This window comes from Arachis stenosperma, chromosome 7 (assembly GCF_014773155.1).
Source record: "Arachis stenosperma cultivar V10309 chromosome 7, arast.V10309.gnm1.PFL2, whole genome shotgun sequence".
NCBI lineage: Eukaryota > Viridiplantae > Streptophyta > Magnoliopsida > Fabales > Fabaceae > Arachis > Arachis stenosperma.
Window position 1 is genome coordinate 87,556,534 of NC_080383.1, and position 7,492 is coordinate 87,564,025.

General features: G+C 39.9%; 1 non-coding gene across 1 annotated transcript; it reads left to right on the plus strand.

Annotated features, from left to right (window-relative positions):
- The first annotated feature begins 2,301 nt into the window (after positions 1–2,301).
- On the plus strand, positions 2,302–2,405 carry LOC130942989 (small nucleolar RNA R71). The gene has a single exon (XR_009071530.1). It is a non-coding gene; the product is annotated as a small nucleolar RNA R71 (small nucleolar RNA).
- Positions 2,406–7,492: the final 5,087 nt, after the last annotated feature.

Below are 7,492 nucleotides of genomic sequence, written 5' to 3' on the forward strand. Positions count from 1 at the left end.
GTGAGGCAGGTGGGGTTTTATGAAGGATGGATGTGAGTGGTAAAGAGAAAGATGGGATTTGATAGGTGAAGGGTTTTTGGGGAAGAGGTGTTGAGGTGATTGGTGAATGGGTGAAGAAGAAAGAGGGTAGTGGGGGTTGGTGGGGATCCTGTGGGGTCCACAGATCCTGAGGTGTCAAGGAAAAGTCATCCCTGCACCAAGTGGCAAGAAAATTTGCGTTTTGTGCCAAATCTGGCGTTAAATGCCGGGATGGTGCCCATTTCTGGCGTTTAACGCCAGGTTCTTGCCCTTTCCTGGCGTTTAACGCCAGTCTGGTGCCCCTTTCTGGCGTTAAACGCCCAGAATGGTGCCAGACTGGGCGTTAAACGCCCATCTGCTAGCCTCACTGGCGTTTAAACGCCAGTGGGTTCTTCCTCCAGGGTGTGCTGTTTTTCTTCCTGTTTTTCATTTTGTTTTTGCTTTTTCAATTGTTTTTGTGACTTCTCATGATCATCAACCTACAAAAAAAAACATAAAATAACAAAGAAAAATAGATAAAATATAACATTGGGTTGCCTCCCAACAAGCGCTTCTTTAATGTCAGTAGCTTGACAGATGGCTCTCATGGAGCCTCACATTTTCTCAGAGCAATGTTGGAACCTCCCAACACCAAACTTAGAGTTTGAATGTGGGGTTCAACACCAAACTTAGAGTTTGGTTGTGGCCTCCCAACACCAAACTTAGAGTTTGACTGTGGGGGCTCTGTTTGTCTCTGAGTTGAGAGAAGCTCTTCATGCTTCCTCTCCATGGTGACAGAGGGATATCCTTGAGCCTTAAACACAAAGGATTCTTCATTCACTTGAATTATCAGTTCACCTCTATCAACATCAATCACAGCCTTTGCTGTGGCTAGGAAGGGTCTGCCAAGGATGATAGATTCATCCATGCACTTCCCAGTCTCTAGGACTATGAAATCAGTAGGGATGTAATGGTCTTCAATCTTTACCATAACATCCTCTACAAGTCCATAAGCTTTTTTCTTTGAATTGTCTGCCATCTCTAGTGAGGTTCTTGCAGCTTGTACCTCAGAGATCCCTAGCTTCTCCATTACAGAGAGAGGCATGAGGTTTACACTTGACCCTAAGTCACACAGAGCCTTCTTGAAGGTCATGGTGCCTATGGTACAAGGTATTGAGAACTTCCCAGGGTCCTGTCTCTTTTGAGGTAATTTCTGCCTAGACAAGTCATCCAGTTCTTTGGTGAGCAAAGGAGGTTTGTTCTCCCAAGTCTCATTTCCAAATAACTTGTCATTTAGCTTCATGATTGCTCCAAGGTATTTAGCAACTTGCTCTTCAGTGACATACTCATCCTCTTTAGAGGAAGAATACTCATCAGAGCTCATGAATGGCAGAAGTAAATTCATTGGAATCTCTATGGTCTCATTTTGAGCCTCAGATTCCCATGGTTCCTCATTAGGGAACTCATTGGAGGTCAGTGCACGCCCATTGAGGTCTTCCTCAGTGGCGTCCACTGCCTCTCCTTTCTCTCCAAATTCGGCCATGTTGAGGGCCTTGCACTCTCCTTTTGGATTTTCTTCTGTATTGCTTGGGAGAGTACTAGGAGGGAGTTCAGTAATTTTCTTACTCAGATGTCCCACTTGTGCCTCCAAATTCCTAATGGAGGACCTTGTTTCAGTCATGAAACTTTGAGTGGTTTTGATTAGATCAGAGACCATGGTTGCTAAGTCAGAGTGGTTCTGCTTAGAGTTCTCTGTCTGTTGCTGAGAAGATGATGGAAAAGGCTTGCCATTGCTAAACCTATTTCTTCCACCATTATTGTTGTTGAAACCTTGTTGAGGTCTCTGTTGATCCTTTCATGAGAAATTTGGATGATTTCTCCATGAAGAATTATAGGTGTTTCCATAGGGTTCTCCCAGGTAATTCACCTCTTCCATTGAAGGGTTCTCAGGATCATAAGCTTCTTCTTCAGATGAAGCATCCTTAGTACTGCTTGGTGCATTTTGCATTCCAGACAGACTTTAAGAAATCAAATTGACTTGTTGAGTCAATATCTTGTTCTGAGCCAGAATGGCATTCAGAGTATCAATCTCAAGAACTCCTTTCTTCTGATTTGTCCCATTGTTCACAGGATTCCTTTCAGAAGTGTACATGAATTGGTTATTTGCAACCATTTCAATTAGTTCTTGAGCTTCTGTAGGCGTCTTCTTCAGATGAAGATCCTCCAGCAGAGCTATCCAAAGACATCTTGGATAGTTCAGAGAGACCATCATAGAAAATACCTATGATGCTCCATTCAGAAAGCATGTCAGATGGACATTTTCTGATTAATTGTTTGTATCTTTCCCAAGCTTCATAGAGGGATTCTCCATCCTTCTGTCTGAAGGTTTGGACTTCTACTCTAAGCTTACTCAATTTTTGAGGTGGAAAGAACTTTGCCAAGAAGGCATTGACTAGCTTTTCCCATGAGTCCAGGCTTTCTTTAGGTTGTGAGTCCAACCATGTCCTAGCTCTGTCTCTTACAGCAAAAGGGAATAGCATAAGTCTGTAGACCTCAGGGTCAACCCCATTAGTCTTGACAGTGTCACAGATTTGCAAGAATTCAGCTAAGAACTGATGAGGATCTTCCAATGGAAGTCCATGGAACTTGCAATTCTGTTGCATTACAGAAACTAATTGAGGCTTAAGCTCAAAGTTGTTTGCTCCAATGGCAGGGATAGAGATGCTTCTCCCATAGAAGTCGGGAGTAGGTGCAGTAAAGTCACCCAGCACCTTCCTTGCATTGTTTGCATTGTTGTTGTTTTCGGCTGCCATGGTTTCTTCTTCTTTGAAGATTTCTGTTAGGTCCTCTACAGAGAGTTGTGCCTTAGCTTCTCTTAGCTTTCGCTTCAAGGTCCTTTCAGGTTCAGGGTCAGCTTCAACAAGAATGCCTTTGTCTTTGTTCCTGCTCATATGAAAGAGAAGAGAACAAGAAAATATGGAATCCTCTATGTCACAGTATAGAGATTCCTTGAGGTGTCAGAGGAAAAGAAAAATAGAAGGAAGAGGTAGAAGAATTCGAACTTAATTAGATAGAGTTTGAATTGTGCATTGAAAAGGAGTGGTACTCCATAAATAGAAGGATGTGGGAAGAGAGGAAGAAATTTTCGAAAATTAAGTGAAAGATTTTGAAAACATTTTTGAAAAACTTTAATTAATTTTCGAAAATCAAGAGTGGGAAAGAAATCAAGTAATTTTTGAAAAAGATTTTGAAATTAAAAATCAAAAAGATATGATTTGAAAACTATTTTGAAAAAGATGTGATTAAAAAGATTTGATTGAGAAGTTATGGTTTTAAAAAGATATGATTGAAAAGATATGATTTGAAAATAATTTTTAAAAAAAAAGATTTGATTTTAAAAATTAATGACTTGGCTAACAAGAAAAGATATGATTCAGACATTAAACCTTCCTCAACAGAAAAGGCAACATACTTGAAATGTTGAATCAAATCATTAATTGATAGCAAGTACCTTTGAAAAAGGAAAGAAATTGATTTTGAAAACATTTGATTGAAAAGATATGATTTGATTTTGAAAAACTTTGAAAACTTGAAAAAATTGATTTTGAAAACAAAATCCTCCCCCTTGTGCCATCCTGGCGTTAAACGCCCAGAATGGTGCACATTCTGGCGTTTAACGCCCAATGCACTACCTTTTTGGGCGTTAAACGCCCAACCAGGCACCCTGGCTGGCGTTTAAACGCCAGTCTGTCCTTCTTCACTGGGCGTTTTGAACGCCCAGCTTTTTCTGTGTAATTCCTCTGCTGCATGTTTTGAATCTTCAGTTCCCTGTACTATTGACTTGAAAAATAGAACCAAGATCAAATAAACAATGCATGCAAGACACCAAACTTAAAATCAGACACTAGACTCAACAAGAAACATAAAATCTTTTTTTTTTGTTTTTATGGTTTTGTAATTTTTTTTTGTGCTTTTTCGAAAATTATATGAAAATAGAAAATAAAGGTTTCAGAATTCTTAATTTGAATTCCAGGAATCATTGCAATGCTAGTCTAAGACTCTGGTCCAGGAATTAGACATGGCTTCACAGCCAGCCAAGCTTTCAAAGAAAGCTTCAGTCCAAAACACTAGACATGGCCAATGGCCAGCCAAGCCTCAGCAGATCATTGCTCCAACAGCAAGATTGATAGAAATCAACAAGCTCTTGTGATGATAAGTTGAAACCTCGGTCCAATAAGATTAGACATGGCTTCTCAGCCAGCCAGACTTCAACAGATCATCATGAAACTCTAGAATTCATTCTTAAGGACTCTGAAAAAAAATACCTAATCTAAGCAACAAGATGAACAGTCAGTTGTCCATACTCGAAACAATCCCCGGCAACGGCGCCAAAAACTTGGTGCGCGAAATCGTGATCACTACAACTTCGCACAACTAACCAGCAAGTGCACTGGGTCATCCAAGTAATAAACCTTACGCGAGTAAGGGTCGATCCCACGGAGATTGTCGGTATGAAGCAAGCTATGGTCACCTTGTAAATCTTAGTCAGGCAGACTCAAATGGGTATAGATGATGAATAAAACATAAAGATAAAGATAGAGATACTTATGTATATCATTGGTGAGAGCTTCAGATAAGCGTATGAAGATGCTTGGTCCCTTCCGTCTCTCTGCTTTCCTACTGTCTTCATCCAATCCTTCTTACTCCTTTCCATGGCAAGCTTATGCAAGGGTTTCACCGTTGTCAGTGGCTACCTCCCATCCTCTCAGTGGAAATGTTCAACGCACCCTGTCACGGCACGGCTATCCATCTGTCGGTTCTCGATCAGGCCGGAATAGAATCCAGTGATTCTTTTGCGTCTGTCACTAACGCCCTGCCCTCATGAGTTTGAAGCACGTCACAGTCATTCAATCATTGAATCCTACTCAGAATACCACAGACAAGGTTAGACCTTCCGGATTCTCTTGAATGCCGCCATCAGTTCTTGCCTATACCACGAAGATTCCGGTTAAAGAACCCAAGAGATAAACATTAGAGCCTTGTTTGCTTGTAGAACAGAAGTGGTTGTCAGTCACTTGTTCATGAGTGAGAATGATGATGAGCATCACATAATCATCACATTCATCATGTTCTTGAGTGCGAATGAATATCTTAGAATAAGAACAAGCAGAATTGAATAGAAGAACAATAGTAATTGCATTAATACTCGAGGTACAGCAGAGCTCCACACCTTAATCTATGGTGTGTAGAAACTCTACCGTTGAAAATACATAAGAACAAGTAGTAAAAGGTTCTAAAGATCAGAAGATGAAAATACAATAGTAAAAGGTTCTACTTATAGGGAACTAGTAGCCTAAGGATTACAAAGATGAGTAAATGACATAAAAATCCACTTCTGGGCCCACTTGGTGTGTGCTTGGGCTGAGCAATGAAGCATTTTTCGTGTAGAGACTCTTCTTGGAGTTAAACGCCAGCTTTTATGCCAGTTTGGGCGTTTAACTCCCATTTTGGTGCCAGTTCCGGCGTTTAACGCTGGGAATTCTGAGGGTGACTTTGAACGCCGGTTTGGGCCATCAAATCTTGGGCAAAGTATGGACAATCATATATTGCTGGAAAGCCCAGGATGTCTACTTTCCAACGCCGTTGAGAACGCGCCAATTGGGCTTCTGTAGCTCCAGAAAATTCACTTCGAGTGCAGGGAGGTCAGAATCCAACAGCATCTGCAGTCTTTTTCAGTCTCTGAATCAGATTTTTGCTCAGGTCCCTTAATTTCAGCCAGAAAATACCTGAAATCACAGAAAAACACACAAACTCATAGTAAAGTCCAGAAAAGTAAATTTTAACTAAAAACTAATAAAAATATACTAAGAACTCAACTAAAACTACTAAAAACATACTAAAAACAATGCCAAAAAGCGTACAAATTATCCGCTCATCAATGGGTGGGGACCACTTAATTTGTCCATTTTGCAGCTTCTAATATGTGTTTTCTGGGCCGGGAATTGGGTCAAAACAGCCCAAAAATTGCCCCCGGCGTTTTCTGCATTTTTCTGCACGTGGCGCATGTCACGCGTACGCGTCAGTCACATGGACGCGTCGCTGGTCTTCTTCGCAAGTCACGCAGACGCGTCGGTCACGCGGACGTGTCGCTGAACAAATCTTCAATTCACGCGTGCGTGTCAGTCATGTGCACGCGTCGCCATGGATACCTCCAATTCACGCGCACGCGTGCGCGTCGCTCCTCGCAGTCATCTCCTTTGATTCTTGTGCTGCAAAAACTCCATCAAATCTAGCCGAATGCTACCTAAAATAAACATTATTGCACAAAACTCAAAATAGCATCCATAGTGGCTAAAATATAACTAATTCTTGATTAAACTCAACAAAATCCATGCGAATTCACTAGGAAAAGATAGGAAAGATGCTCACGCATCACAACACCAAACTTGAACTGTTGCTTGTCCTCAAGCAACCAAAACTAACATAGGCTTAGGATGTGAATTTGCATGAGAATGAGAGTTCGATTAAGCTCATGTCTCTTTTTATAGTGGGGTTTATAACTGTAATCCTGAATAGGTTTGGCATCTCACTCTCCTTTGAATCAGGAGGATGTCATTGTCATTCGGAATTAGAATCCGGATAATATTATGAATTTTCTTATCTTTATATTTCAGTTTAATCCTTAAACACAGCAAAATTTAGTTTAATTTATTTTTCTTTGGTGCTTTGCACCTTGAGCCTAGCCGTGACTTTAAATGTTTTGTCTCAAGGATTACTTGACACAGAAACACCACAAGCACTTAACTGGGGGACTCTCTTTGAGTCCTGATTTTTCTTTCAGTTACTCCCAGACAGTGGTGCTCAAAGCCTTTGGCATACTCTGTTAAATGCACTTGGTCTCGACTCTAAGTGTTCTGTCTCAAGGATTACTTAACACAATCACACCACAAGCATATAACTAGGGAAACAACTCTTTGAGCTTTTAATCATGTCTGACCTCCCTAGTTATTGATGCTCAGAGCCTTGGACCTTGCTTTTATTATTTATTTATTTATTTATTTATTATTTATTATTATTTATTTTTTTTCTTTTGCTGTTTCTTTTACTTCAAGGATTAAATTTTTGTTTATTTCAGAGAAGTCATAATAATTCTCTAAATTCCTGTTCCTTATACATCAACATCCTTTGATTCAAATTCAAATATACAATGTTCATATCATGCATTCAAAAATCACAGAAAATACCACCACCTTTAAGTAAATAAGACTATTCTTAAAATTAACTCAATTTCTCATGCAATACATCACTTCTGTATTTTTTATTTGAATTCAAGTTCAGTGAGTAATACATGAGACATCTTTTTAGAATTAAAGCAATTAGAAGAAAATTAAACTAGTCCTAGGATTCTAACTAATAAAGGATCATGCAACAGACAAAGCAAAATAGCAGAAAACCGGAACATAACATATGAAAAGAGGGGAGGAATAAAAAATGA